Here is a 14,790-nt window from a genome sequence, read left to right as displayed (position 1 = left end):
AAGCAGAGCACACAAGTTAAATAAATACAAGAAACACACAGTATGTGGGACAGCAGAATATTAGCATGCAGGTGCTGTTCGTTCATGAGTTGAGGGGGATGGAGACAGTCGATGGAAAAATTTGGAAAAAATCTTAGAAGTCATGGTGGAAACAAAAAATATGTCCCTTTCTTCTAACTGAGCAATTATTTTTAGATTTTCAGAGCTACCTTTAGTTTTCTGTTCTATAAAAACAAAACCATATCTCTCCTTGTCTTTTCCTTCACCTCCAGTAACAACACAGACAAAAGCAGTCTCACGGCTGCTTTATTCCTCTGGCTTTGTGTTTTCCAAGTGTTCAAGAGTAGCTGGATTTTTCAGGTCTAGCTGTTGGAAAGGCACAATAGTCTTCAAGCCTGTGAAAGGCCTACTGGCACGGTGAGGGCAGTCATACTTGTATGACTATATGCCTATACTGTCACAGGAATGTGTGTATATCCATCTGCGTAAAATCAAAGTTCAAATGAAGATTGTGGCTTTGCAAATCTGAGCTGGAAGTGATCATAGTAGCCATTCAGTTCAGTATGAGAAATGGAAAATTGTTTGCCAAGATAGTTCCTGGTCCAAAATTTCTCTCTGAAGATAGTACTTGAAAGTCAAAGGCTGAGCTGGTATAAACCAGCATAGATTCACTAATGCTTGCTGTCTTGCAAATTTTCCCATCAGCCCTGTATTTGACTCACAGCTCATGCCAAATCACTGTGACAAAAACCACCCAAATATCATTGTCAACCTGACCATATCAACTTTCTGTTTGAAATCACCCTTCTAGTCAAATATTGGTCCCAGTTAACTCTAGCACACAAGGTTTTTAAAAGCTTCCTCTTCAAGAAAGAAAGAACTTGAGGACTGTGGGGTCAAGCAGACAGAATTAACTCAGCATGAAAATGCCCTCTTTTGCTCTGAAATTATGGGGAAAGAAGTAGATTTTGTTTCATTATTTGAAACAGTTTTTAAGGCTTTTAAAATTATATTATCAAGTCTATGTAATTTTTTTTCCATATGTACTCTTTAATTTGTTGCTAGGCAGCACCCAGGCATTTCAGACAAAAATCAAGTCAGCACTTACTTTCTCTGAAAAAGTCTGGATCTCCATTTTCTGTCTTCTGTGTGCCTGTGTCTTTGCTGTGGTACAGAAAGAGTATGAATGAAAGGAAGATGTCTGAGCAAGGTGGATATTCATCATTTTCACGTGCATTTCTAACCATTCAACAGGACATATCAGCTTTTCAGTCACCCTAAGCTGCTTCCACTTCAAACTCATTCTTCTGGCCACCAATAAAACCAGTGATTAAGAACTAAAAAAGAGTAGAAAAGGAGAAAAAAGCCCCATTGAATATGACAAAGAAAATGACTGCTGCATAGTTCGTGGTATGCAAATATTCTTTTCTTCAGAGGGAAAAAGGGAGGATATGAAATTGATGACACCTCCCCATCTTTTAACATACAACTAGTCTGATTCATAGCAAGGACATGTGCTACACAAAGTGATCCAGATGTGCTTTTCTACTCTATGTGTAAATGTTGTTGCTGTCAATGACCCTGCTTTTCAACAGGTAATCTGATAAAAGTCAGTTTGGAGATAGTACTGTTCTTGGAGAGGCAATACTGTAAATAACAAACAGGACTGACTCCAATACTCCACATTATTTATTTTAAGACAGCAGTTTCAATTTTGTTGCTTCCCAAATGCAGGATTCTTAAGGCCAAACTTTTCTGAAGAAAGAATCAGAGGGTTTGTTATTATTATTTTTTTCTTTCATTCAGGAAATTTTTTTTTCAGCTATGCAACATCAATATCACTGTCATAAATCTCATTCTATATAGAGCTTGCCGAGCACTTCTGAACTGTGTCGGGTACTTTGCAGTACCCTTGGTATGAACCAGCAGATGCATACGAGGTGAGACGAGGAACCTCACAAAGCAATGTTGTAAACCTGTTGTACAAATACAACAACAAAGGAAAGCAAAGACGAGCAAAGCTAAGCCATTCTGATTGCATTATTATTTCTGGTAAGTTACTATTATGTCGTGGTTTATATTACGCCAGTTACCAAGAGTCCCAGTAACAATATCGCCCATCTCTTGGGTGCAACATTAAGACAGGTGAAGCCAAAAACCCCAAAAGAAGGGGCTAGAACTGTGTGATAAAACATACAGATGTAAAAAGCCACAGACACCCAGACACATACAAGTTATGTCTAAGCGTGCATCATTACTAGGCTGTTGCACATTTTATAGAGCTCTCCACTCTACGATCCAGCCCAATAAATTAATTGTTTTAACAGGAAGTTCCCATTTCCCCTTATACCAGATTTCTAGTCCTTCAATATTCTCAGAGTTAGAATATAGAGTTCAGGTCCACTGGAATGAATGAAAAAAAGCTGATAAAGGACAGTCCTATTATGGCATCGGCTTCCTTCCATACTCTTCATTCAGTCTTTTTTTGAGCCTGGGGGAAGATCAGCAGGTATCTATTTCCACCCTGCATTACCTAAGGATTCTCATTTTCATCTTCCCATTTGAGGAGTAAGTAATACTTCTGTATCACTTAGCTCCTCTATTAGCACTGAATCTCCCGAGCCCCTTTAAAGTGGATTCTCAGATTAAAATCAGCTGTCCTCACAGTCTCTTCATTCAAAATGCACTGAAAAGCACTGAGAGGGAACTGCATGTTGGATAATTATCCTGATACCTCAGCAGAGTGAAAGGATACACGCATCCCTTTCATGTCTGTGTCATTCTAAGGGGGTAGCAGTTCAAGACTGCTCACTCTGATTCAGATACTGAAAGCAAATCTGTCCCAGACTTGCTGTTTTTCAAAAATATTAAAAAAAAAAAAAAATCAGTGTATTTTTATTAATATAGCATCACTGGGAAAAATACATAGAAACAAAAACAATACATCCACCACTCAAAGTACTACTGCTGTTGAAAGAATACTTCTTTTTTCCTAAGCATCTTCCTTCCCCAGTGAAAACACTCCAGCTGATACTGGAATTACCAGTACAAACCCCTGCAGTCACTTCTGCTGATGAACTGGTGGGGGGTGCACTGTGCACACTGCACAGCCGTGTATGTGTATGTGCGTGCATACTCAGGCACTTCAATGTCACTTTCCATTCTGAACTTTATGGTATAAGAATAATATTGTGGGTATTTAGTCAATCCCAAGGTTTTCTGTAAATCCAAGCTGATTGCCACTGTCAGCAAGCCCTTCTGCTGCCCTTCATCTGGCCCATAATGTATAGCCAAGTGTATTAATTTTAATGGCAAGCTTCATTATGATCAGCTTTTTACTTGGAGCCCTCATTCCTGGATTCATGCAGTTACAAAAGAAATTCTTCTTTTTTTCTTTATTTTTCCTGGCTGTTTCTAGTCTTCATGCAAAGAACAATTAGCAGGCAAATACTGAAAATGTGCTTCCAAAAGGTTGAAAAGCATATATATGAAAATCACCCACTTAGTTGAAAGTAGTCTTTGAAACATTGTAATTAGTTGCTATATCTAAACAATTAACTTCTTGTTATATTGAAAGAGTCATTCTTCAGCCATGCTACGACCTCTTGAGAACCTGGCCTCTGACTTCTGAACACCTGGGCCTGCAGTGTGTGTGGAATACTCTATGGAAGTGACATTAATCCAGAATATCTTGTGTTTACCTGTCTGCAAGCAAGATGACTCCTGAATTTCATCTGTGCTCAGCTAATTGATGAACAAAGTTTATACTCATTTCAAATGTCCCCTCTCTTCCTTGTTATGACTTACTACACCTTTCTTGTGTAAGAAATACACCCACTTAAAGCTGGCCACAGAATAACACACACAAAAATTAGTTTTCTGTACCATCAGACATGTTTTGTTCCTTGTGGTGGAGAACTCGCACTGCCTGCCCGTAGAACTGGGTTACAGTTAATGAATACTTTCTCACCACCTAATTGGCAGCAGGTACAAGAGAAACTAGATCGTTACCAGCTTCTTCCTCTCTATTTCCTCCCTCCTCCCCATTCCCTCCCCACTGTCTATCGTCACAAGGAATTGAGTAGTTTCCAAAAAACAAGCTCAGAAGTCTCCAGCGGGAACTGAACTCAAGCCTGGGTGACAGCCTGAGCTCCCAAGAATGCATCGATCTGCAACCCCGCTGCAGTAGGAGGGTGCTGGGGACCTTACCATGTATCGGCAGCAGACAGCCCAGCCACAGGGCACCTGGCTTTGAATATGGTGGTGTAAAAGTCTTCTGACTTATAGAACTATAAACTGAATACGTAGTTAACTCTTCTATGGGCTGGGATTAGCAATAAAGATACACTGAGATACATTCCTCAACACCATTGCTCCTAGATCTCCAGACCAAAGGCTTATTTCTCAAAGACATTGGCACCTAGAAACTACATGTATTTTTTAAATGTAATTTGGGAAAGCAGGACTGAATTTCTCCAGCCTGCCAGAAAACAGATATAGTATGACATAAACCCATCCTTGAACTATTTATTTTTTAAATTTGTTTCATTCTTCACAGGATATATCTACTCTCAAAAATGAAGAGTTCAGCCTACTGTAAAACCATGAAAGTATCTTATCTTTTCCCTAGTAAGACTACCACAAAGTACTGTACACTATCTGTGGCAATTGTTTTGAGACATAGAGACTTGTTGACCAGAAATTCAAGTAAAATATTTTCAATTCACCAATTTATAAATTTCAGGTAAGAACAAGAATTAAGGATAAAATCAAGTGGTTATCATTGTCAATAGATTCAAATCTTCCACCATGGATTTACATATCCTTTTATTACAGCTATGATGATTCCTCACGAAGGACTTTTAGAAAATCTCTTTCTTTTCAGTTCCTGGAGGCTTCCAGTAGCATCATGAAAACTCCAGAACAAGGACTTCTGTATCTACTTTGTAAAAACTTATTTGGCAAGCATCTTTCAGTAGCAGGAAATAACTGTTAGCTGATAGCAGATAATGAAAACGCCTAGTGTTCTGGTCACAGAAATTACCATGGTATTCATCAGGTAGGAGAAAAAGAATTCATTTGTGTCGATAACTATGCCAAAACCAGTTGATACGGTAAAGTCTGAAGGAGCACACACCGCATGCGTAGCTTTTATTTTCCTGGAGAAGTTACAATCAGATAAAATATATTCATTGGCTTTAAATCTCAGAGAAAGCTCTCCAAGACAGTCATTGTAAATCTATCATTCAGTGATGTCTGCTATATTTTACTGAGCCTTTGATTTTCATTTCTATATACAGCTTCAGGTGGAGACATTTTGGCTAGCATTAATGTGATAACATTAATAGCCTTCTTGCACCATTTTTGACTGCCTAACAAAGTAATTTATTACTTAACTTCAGGAAGTTATAACACAGAGAACAAACTTGTAGGTTGCAATCCATTAAAGCATTGTACAAGTGTTTGGATTTCTCAAATCATGGGCTGAGTATCCAAAGCAAGCAAAAAGACAACAACCTAGCTGCTAGAAACAAGAGAACTTTTATCATTAGAATGAGGTTGAAATTTCCAGCACTGACATCACAGATCACTGGTCTTTTCATGCATTTCAATCCAAAAAAATAATAAAGAGGGTACGGTAGGAAGTTAAACCAGAAAGGAACTTGCCTGACTGACACCCATAGTAATAAAATGATAAATAATAACGTGCTGAGCGTGTTGACAGATTCCTGTAATATTCAGTGCCCTGTATGCTACCTTCAGCGGAGAAGTGGGCCAAAAGCTATGAGGTACAATGTATTGGTAGCCAAGTATTTACGTCCTGTGCTGTTGATGGAACTTTTGAGCTGCCTCCACTGCTTTGAGACAAGCTTTGACAGATGCAAGCCACAGCTGTACACAGAAGTGCTGCTACTGAGCTTGGAAATTTTTCTGACACATTCTGCCAGCTTCAAAAAAACAAGGTTCATTATGGATAAAGCAAGCCATCTGTGCCGTGCAACGTACTGGGGCTGGACTATAAAAGTTTCCTTCCATCAGCTACCTCAGTACTCTACAAGTTGTAAACTAGTCTCTAGAAAGACTAACCTCCTTGCCAGGGTTACATCTCTGAGCTTTGTAAGAGAAAGAAAGATTCCTTCCACTGCAAACTGTCATGTTTTGCAATTGCTAATTTATGACTCTCCTGGGTATGTTGCAGTAAATCTCCCATCCCCTATTTGCCTAATGTAGCACTCCTGACTTAAGCAAATGTTCAGTTCTACTCCCCATAGGAGTTCTGCCTGAGAAAAGAGGCCTGAGTAGGTCCCAGCAGAAAAAAACTGGTAATAAGGTAAATCCCACTATGGTGGAAAGGCTACATTCCTTCCACACTAAAACTAAATCAGCTGAAAACTACTTTAGTGTGCATTGCACTTGAGGGGGTTTCATGTGTGAACTTGAAAAGCTGCCTGACAGTGGTCAGAAGTATGTTTTGAGACGTCAGCTCTATGAAGTAACAGAATTATGTGAAAGTGTGTCTGGAACAGTAAAGCAGATAAGAATACCCTTGCACTTGGCTAACTTCTGAAGTAGTTACTAATTCCAAACAATCCCAGCTGGCTTTACTGCTCCAGAACTATTGTAAAATGTATATTTTGAAAAGATTCAATTAGGGAAAAATTCCAACTAGACAATGGGGTTTGTGTTTCAAGAAGTTTAAATCTTCTGGTGGTGCTCCTGGTCTCTCAAATGAAGAAATACTCAGCATATTTATATCTAAGAGAGAAGATAACCATGGAACTGCCAAATTTTAAGTTCATTTTTAGTTAGTCAACAGTTTTCAAAGCTCATTTTTATTAGGACACATGTTTAAAAACAAATTCAAAAGAAATCCAAGGAAAATTAATTGTATTTTAATGATGAACTTAGTTCTGCCTCCTCAAGACAGCTATAGTGTAGATAAAAGTTATGGATTTATTTTCTAATTATAAGATTGAAGACAAAATTTTTGTCAATTCTGCAGAAATATTGAAAAGTTTAAGCAAACAGAATTTCAATGAAATATTCACTCTTTATTGCACCCTTATAACTCAATGGTTACAATCAGACAACAAATACAGCCTCTGCCAAAAAAACATAAAAGCCACAAAGTCACATTTCAAATCTAACAGTGTCCTTCACAGGGAACAGTTCCTGTAATAGCCTCCAAAATCAGCCAGTTGGCACAGGCTGTAACACCATGCAGTGGCTTATTTTACACAATTTTGAATGAAAAGACAGCACTCTCAGACTCCCTGACTCTGAGTGATTACTTGTGGGCTCAGGTTAAGCCTGGTCCTCTAATAACTACCAAGAGCTTACAAAGGGCTAGAAAATTATTTCTTACAGCTTGTGCTGCCATTAACTCCATCTCAGCATATAAGTAAGACAGTAATATTGCAGCAAAATAAAGCTAGGTAAGATGGATCATGCAGAAGAAAAAGCCCTGGAGAAATTAAGACAAAACAACATTTAAAGTTTAAAATCTGTTGCCATTTAAATCAACTCCTCTGAGCAAAAGACTCACTACAACATTGATATAAAGTAGAAGCAAGTTCAGAATAAGCTCACAGTATATTCCAATATTAGTCTTTTATATGCATAGAGATTAGATTAGGAAAACTTTAAAGTCCCCTTTTTTTAAAAAAATTGAGTGCCTACTGGGGGGCCTATTAAGCTCCTGATTTCCACATCTATAGTTAGAGCTGGTTGCAGCAGTGAGAGTGAGAGAAATATTTGGTTTGGGGGTTGTTGGGTTGTGGGGTTTTTTTCCCAAATGCTTTCTTTTTTAACTGAATAAGATAACTTTTTAAAAGAAACCCTTTTAAAGAGCACATATTGGTTACAACTAACTATTTATCAGTGAGGATTGTCAAGTCCGGAAGGAAACCCCATTGAAGAGTGAGAGACTGCAGAACTGGCTGTTTTGTAAGAAGTGCGGGCTTTTTCCACATAGTCACTCAGTTTGTACTTTTATTCCCCTGCTTTTCCAGTATATTTGTTAAAAAGCCTTTTGCAGTAGCCATTTTGTTCTTATAAATCCTGAGGAAAATGACAGATGCTCACTCAAGCTTTCTTTAAGGCTTTATTTTCCTCTCTTCTCATTGTCTTCCTTAATTTAAAATATGTATTTATCATAAGAAAAATTAAAGAAGGTGTATCACAGCTCATGCAACAGAACTGAACACCATGTCAATTGCATTTTATCATAGCACTAAAAAGACTTGTCACAGGTTAAGGAAGTAATTGATGTCTCTGTGGGATCCATACAATAGAGATCCCACCAAGAGCAACTGGAAGGCAGGTGACCACCACTCCAACTGTTTATGACAGGTCATAACTATTCCAGGAAAGAAGATAAAACAAGAAATCTCTTCCTTCCCAAACTTCTCCCAGAAAAAAAGGATTGGCTATTGTCTTCAGACAGGAGCAAAGATTTGGCTTAAGATAGGCAAAATGCTGCCTATTACCCTCACGAGGAATAGTGAATGTTCAAAACCACCTACATATCTATAGTCATTATCTACATAGTATCAAATGATGCAACACTGATTTTTTGCAAGTTCTTTTCTCAGGGAACCAAGAAATCTGACTCAGTAAATTGCTATTCAATTAAATCAGTCAAAATCACAACCACTGAGTGTTAAATGAGAGAACTGACTAGGATCTTCTCCATATCTTATTGGCCTTTCCTTGCCTTTCCTCGCAATTTCCACTGTCACCCTTTTCATTCTTGTATAAAAATCCATGAGAATGAAGCCCCACCTAAATTCATATTTTTGCATGCTTATCTTTTCTAAGGAACTGGTTTAAGCAAACTTTCCACAGCAACAAGGTTTTAATACTGCCAGTCTTTCTGAGGACGGACACTGTGACAGGAGGGTAGATAATGAGTTGGCTGCAAGCCCACCCTGTCCGGGTGGTGCGAGGCAGAAATGCTAAGCAAACATACGCCCTGCAGTGTGATGAACAGGAATACATGATATAAAGATAAGCTCAGCCAATTAAGTATGCAGACACTTGGGGTTGCAGGATTTGTTCAGCTGGGGTCAGAATCCTGTCCTTGTTCAAAAGTACTCAAATGTCAATCCACTGAGAACAGTCTAATACAGAGCATCAGAGAGTGATCTGTCTGTGTAAGAATACAAAAGTGCAGAATTTCTCATAGGCATAGAGACAAGTCATTTATTAAAACAGAACTATCATGATTACCTGTCAAGACATCCAGATCTTTCCTTTCTTAAGGGGTCTAGCACCTTTTCACACATACAGAAAGAGCCATTTTAAATAATGCTTCCAGTAACTGTTGGAGATCCACAGCACCAAGTATTGATCCACCCCTCCTCTGGCATTACAAAGCATCGATTGCCTGAGGTCGCATCCTCTACTTTTTATCCCAAACTTGCAATACTGCTGTGGTTCCTTTTAATTCTCCTCTATCAATAGCATGGAAGTGCAGACATAGAGTATCCAAACAGCAAGACCGTAAAGGTTTAGTATCAAGGAACATACTTCTATAGTGATTCTAATGCGCAAGTCTTGGATACATGACAAAGTTGTATCACCTGCTCTGTGGTGACTGGCCCTATGTATTATTAAAACAGAAGAAATAATGAAGTTTACCATAGGTCCCAGCATGTTATGCTCAACTATATCACCTGACACATGCTGGAGGTTTTGACAATACAGACTGTTTAGGCTGCAGCATTCTCACCTGATGTAAGCCATGTTAACTTTATCATGAGCCTTAAAACCTTGGGTCTGGATCACGTTGTAAAGAAAGCTGTTCTCTTACAGTATTTAACGCTGTACTCATAAAGGCCTTATACTGACACATTTAACAATGGCAATCAGATTTTTGTTCCGTGATTACTCCCCAAAATTCATTAAGGCAAAGCATGGAGCAAGATACTTCAGATAGCAAAGTGTAGCAGAATCTAACTCACTTTGATAGATAAAGTGACAAAATACAGCATCATTATAAGTCTGCTCCAAAGCCATCTTAAGAAGAGAGCTGGATTTGCTGCAGTATGGCAGATGATAATTTTTACACTCATGAACATGAGCCAGTGCTCTTTCTGCAATACTCTCTCTCACCAGGAGTTGCCGAGAGCACTGCCAATCCACGCTGTTAGCTGATATTCATCAAGCAGCAGCCTGACCTTTTGTGCCTTTTCACTCCCCCGGGGAGCGTCCTGTGCCCCCACGCAAAGCAACACGGGACCCCAAAGGACATAAACAACAAAACATCCTTATTGACCACGGAAGAGCAGATATCAACCTCACACAGTGATCACCTCACTTTGATCAGAGCTTCATGCACCACTTACAGATGCCTAAAGCCAGTGTGTGTTTCTGACCCCCATATTTCTTCTCAATTACTCAGCAGCACACAGTTTTATCCTGCAATGGTCAAGAGGACAACACATGTTTGCCTGCTTTCCCCGGCTTGGGCTTTTGCCTTTATTGATTATGATCAGCTGTAAAGCCTGTGAATTCTGGGTGCTCCAGGGGGTTTCTTGACAGCTAACTAAGCCTGAGGCAAACACAGACTCATGCAGCTCCAAACAATCCTACCTGGGTTTCTTCCTCCTCCCCCTTCCACCATGCACTGCATTTAATGGTAATTGTTTATGATAAGGAGATTGTAATTAGGAACATGCACTGGCATAAGTGTCCAGCATTTCATATGCCAAGCATGTGCCACCAGCGCAGTCAAGATGCCTCCAAAGATTCTTTTAAATTTTTATGATTTTCTTACAGCAGATAAAGAATCCCTTCCCCCTATGCACACGTACATTTATGCAGCTTAACTCCACTTTCTTGTGACAGCTGATTCAAATACAGCCCAAGTTACTAACACTGTAGAAACAAAGTTGTGGGTTCTTTCCCAGTAAGTAGGAGACAAATGTCACAACCCAGCACCGTGAACTTTTAAAATGGCAGTCAAGCAGAGAAATTTAGGGCTGAGCATATGCACAGATGGCTAGCCAATGTCTCATTCCCAGCCCAGTGTTCATCTGTGGGTGAGATACAGTGTGCTGATCTTGCCTTTGTGTAATTGCCGTTTGTGCTGCATAGATTATTTAAGGATTTCAGAATATATATAATATAATAATATATATAGTATAAGAATATAAGGAGAAGGTATGTAGATTATAGAGTTCCCTTACAAGCACACACAGCTCCACGTAGACCCAGAGAAGACAAGACTCCTGTGAGAAGGGGAGTTTCGAGTTTGTGAAAGATGGCAGTGGGAATGGTAGTCTGAGTCTTATGTTAACACTCTTTCTTTAAAAGTTGCTTATTCATTTAAGCTATCAACATGTTGACTCATTTCTGTTTGGCTAGAGGTAATAGCTGTAGTCTCCCATGCGTTCAAGTTTCAACCAAATTAGAGTGCAAGTTAGGATTCTTCGCCCCTGGCTGACAGTCTTACACAGCTGTCAAGACAGCAGAAGGCTTTCTCCAGGTAAATGAGAGATCTGCATTGCTATGGCACAGTTCCTGCTAATCCTTTTATCTGATGCTGCCATCAGTGAGACCCACCAAGGAAGAAATACATGCCATGCCCACAATTATACATACTCTGCTAATTGAGTTTCCTTGCAAAACAATAAGCTTCTAGGAAAAAAAAAAAAAGCTTTATGTAACCGACAGAATTAATGCCTCAGCCTTTTGGATCTCACTGCAAATATAAAGAACAAAACCACTCCAGTTACATATTTTACAGGATTTAGAGAAGGAAAAAAGCCTTTTTCTGAGCTACAGGCACTTGTAGAAACATTTTTTACAGTTTACATTGATCTGAAAGATGGCTACTCCCCTTCATTAAACAGAGATGCAATCACCATTTGGAAAAGGATGGATTTCACAACAAATTATCAGGCAGTTACAACCTTAAAGTTTTATCATTCTACCTAACTAAATGGAGCTCAGTAAACAGATGTGTCTGAGAACCTCAAAGCAGACTACGCGTTACCCAGCCCTTATCCACCAACCTATTCCATGTCATATACAGCAGCCTGGCCAAGAGTCTAGAAATGCAAAGAAGACTTTTAGCATTGCCCTTAAAATCAAGAGGTTTATGATATTTCAAGTCCACAGTAGGGAGACATGACAGAAGAGAAGAATTTGCAGTGAAGCTTCACGTGATATGCTGTAGTAGCCAAGGAGTTGGTTTTCAGATGGCTTTTCATCATGCATCAGTTTGGAAAAATGCTGAAGCAGAAGAAATATATCAGGAATACGTTTATTAATTTCATGATGATTACATTTTCCTCTAGTAATGTTACTTAATTCATCAACCAGTTAGTGTGCTCCAATAAGATGTTCATTTTCAGGATAGCAGAAAATGCATGCACCTGTTGAAGGTTATGAAAAGCACCATATTTTTAATTCATTTAGATACAACTCAAAACAGCATGAGAGCTGTATGACACTTACACTGAAATAACAGCTGCTGTCATCAAAACAAAAGTTCTCTCCTATCTGCATGTAAGATATTTGCTTGAAGCAAATGAAGTGGATTGACCATCTTGCAGTGCAGGGTCTGAGGACCAGATTTCATCTCTTGAAGTACTCTATTGTGGAGAAGATTGAAGTGCACATAGGCATAGATTCACCCCACTTAATTCCAGACTCTTAACCTATACAGCTAAATTAAAAGCTCAGTTGCCCACAACTTTTACTAAGCAAGGAAAATGCCAGAAAGTAATTTTGACCTTACGTTAGCTGACTTCATCTTCTAGAGGTACCTGTGTTTTACCCTAACAAGACCTCTAATTTAGGCATCTTGTGTTTGGAAAGGCATCAAGCATGTAGAAACAAGGAGGATGAAACTGGTATACATTGAAGTCATGTTACAATATTACAAAACTTCTTCCAGCATGTCTTTTCTGCTGTGCAGAGCAGTAAAGAATGATTTGGTCCACATAATACAACCTTCTGCCCCTGCATTTCCCTCAACTTCCAAGGCATTAACAGTAATTTTCCCTCACCTCAGAGCAGAGCTGTGGTTCCCTGCTTCTCTCTACATGCTAAGATAACAGTGTCAACCAATCCAGCTCTTACAGCAGATTGTTTCATCTGGTCAGTCAATACAGGTTTGCCTTCCTTAGGAAAAAAAAAAATCAATCTTAGCTATTACGAGAAGTAGTGTCTAAGGCATGATAAACAGCATTAAATAATAGAAGCAACCCTAATGTTTAGGTTGCTCTTCAATTATGAAAGATTATGACCTTTTCCTGAGGTACCTTTGCAATGGAAGCCTTTGCTGCAGACCTTTGAAACTCAGCAGAGAAGGCCCTTGAGCTAAAAAAGTGCTTTCCCCTTTGTCTTACGAAATTCCATTCGATTTTAGCTGCAATCTCAACCGTTAAAAAAAAATTTAAAAAAAAAAATCACATTTCCTTTATTTCCCTTGCATTCCCCAGAATATAAGAACAGCTGCACTAAGTCAGACTAAAGGTCCATCTAGCTCAGTTTCCTGTATCTCTGACAGTGGCCAGTAGCAGATGTTTAGGGAGAACATATAAAATATAGAGCATACACACAGTGATATTCCCCTGTAAACCTCCCAGCTTCTGACACACAGCAGTTTAGGGACTTCCTGAGTCTAATTTAAAGCCCACCATTCTGTATATATAATTAGAGGGTATATTCCCCAAATGCATCTATCAACATGAATTTTTTCTGCCCAGTCATTCAGTATTATCAGATCATTCTGCAGTTCTTTAGACTCCATTTTATTTTTTTATGGCTCTGAACAATTTTGTATTATCATCAGTCTTTGTCAAGTCACACTTTGTCCTTTTCTCACACTATTCAGTAACACCTTAAGTAGCACAAGTTCTGGAACAAGTCTCCATGAGAGTCAACCAATAATCCCATGCCATTCTGAAAAATGACCATTTATGCTTATTCTTAACTTTCTTGATAGTTTTCATCCCATGATAGCTTTATTTCTTTAAGAAGCTTTAGTAAGGACTCCTGACAATTTTTTTTTTTTTAAATCTTCATACACAATATCAACCGGGGCGACCCTATCCACATGATCCTTTACTCCTTCAAAGAATTCAAATGGATTTGTGAGGAAACACTTTATTTTTCAAAAGCTGTGGTGGCTCTTTCCCACTGAATCTCTGTGTATACTCATTCTCAGGTTTATTATTGTTTATACCAGTTTTCCCAGTACAGAAAACAGACTTAATGACTCATAACTCTGTGGAATACATTTTAGATACTGCTGCCATGTTTGCATTCCTTATCTGAGTTCCTTTAGAGGTTGCCGGTGAGTGGCTATGACAATTTGCTGCTGCTCTTTGCACTGAGCCATAGTGAAACCTCTCCTGTTAATACATGATTTTCAGATATTTCCTCCAAGTCATTCTGAATAAAAGATCTCCCTTGCATATGATCAATCTCCTGCTCTCCTCTAGCCAGCAGTGAGCAGGGTCCCAGGCTGCACACATGCCTCCACTGGAAGATTTACCTAGTGTCGTGGTTTAACCCCAGCCGGCAACTAAGCCCCATGCAGCCACTCATTCCCCACCGGTGGGATGGGGGAGAGAATCAGAAAAGTAAAAGTGAGAAAACTCGTGGATTGAGTTAAACACAGTTTAATAGGTAATGCAAAAGCCACGCATGCAAGCAAAGCAAAAGAAGGAATTCATTCACCAACAAGGAATTCATTTAGCACTTCCCATGGGCAGGCAGGTGTTCAGCCATCTCCAGGAAAGCAGGGCTCCATCATGCCTAACGGTGACTTGG

The 14,790-nt window shown here is 39.1% G+C and overlaps 1 long non-coding RNA gene across 1 annotated transcript; it reads right to left on the bottom strand.

Annotated features, from left to right (window-relative positions):
* Positions 1-12,255: 12,255 nt before the first annotated feature.
* LOC128143134 (uncharacterized) lies at positions 12,256-13,126 on the bottom strand. The gene is made up of 2 exons (XR_008235656.1): positions 13,020-13,126; positions 12,256-12,602 (listed from the first exon to the last, which is right to left on the bottom strand). It is a non-coding gene; the product is annotated as an uncharacterized LOC128143134 (long non-coding RNA).
* Between the last annotated feature and the right edge of the window lie 1,664 nt (positions 13,127-14,790).

The sequence above is a fragment of the Harpia harpyja genome, chromosome 1 (assembly GCF_026419915.1).
Source record: "Harpia harpyja isolate bHarHar1 chromosome 1, bHarHar1 primary haplotype, whole genome shotgun sequence".
In the NCBI taxonomy this organism is placed as follows: domain Eukaryota; kingdom Metazoa; phylum Chordata; class Aves; order Accipitriformes; family Accipitridae; genus Harpia; species Harpia harpyja.
Note: the sequence above shows the minus strand (reverse complement) of the source record. Positions and strands in the feature narration are given on the sequence as shown.